The sequence below is a fragment of the Condylura cristata genome, unplaced genomic scaffold, assembly GCF_000260355.1.
Source record: "Condylura cristata isolate star-nosed mole 26May11 unplaced genomic scaffold, ConCri1.0 scaffold00005, whole genome shotgun sequence".
NCBI classification, from domain to species: Eukaryota; Metazoa; Chordata; class Mammalia; order Eulipotyphla; family Talpidae; genus Condylura; species Condylura cristata.
This window is the reverse complement of record NW_004567106.1, coordinates 62,286,447-62,286,944: the sequence shown is the minus strand read 5'-3', so window position 1 is coordinate 62,286,944 and position 498 is coordinate 62,286,447.

The following is a 498-nucleotide window of genomic DNA, read 5'->3' as shown; positions in this document are numbered from 1 at the left end:
AAGAAAGAAAGAAAGACTGCTTTCTGTTTGAAGTCAACAGGGAGAGGTAGGTAGTACCTAAGACAGAAGTCAATTAAGTGCATCCTAGCACGAACATGGACATAGACACAGGGCTGGATGGAGACAAAGTACCAGGAGGTTTTGCCTGGTGGGGCCTGCGATGGGGACACAGGTAGGGTGAGCAGCTCATCCCAGTACTTGAGACTTTCTATGTTTACCAGTGAAAATTCTACATGCCAGGAAACCTCTCAGTCCTTGGCACATCACATAGTTGGTTACTTATGGGTGTTGTCATAATGGGTAGATTTCCTTTCCGGAGTATGCACTCCTAGGGCTGAGCAATCGCTCTCCATTACAGTAGCTGTATGTGCAGACTAGGCCCATCTCACCCACGGCCAATCAAAGACAGGCCCATCTCACCCGCGGCCAATCACAGACAGGCCCATCTCACCCGCGGCCAATCACAGACAGGCCCATCTCACCCGCGGCCAATCACAG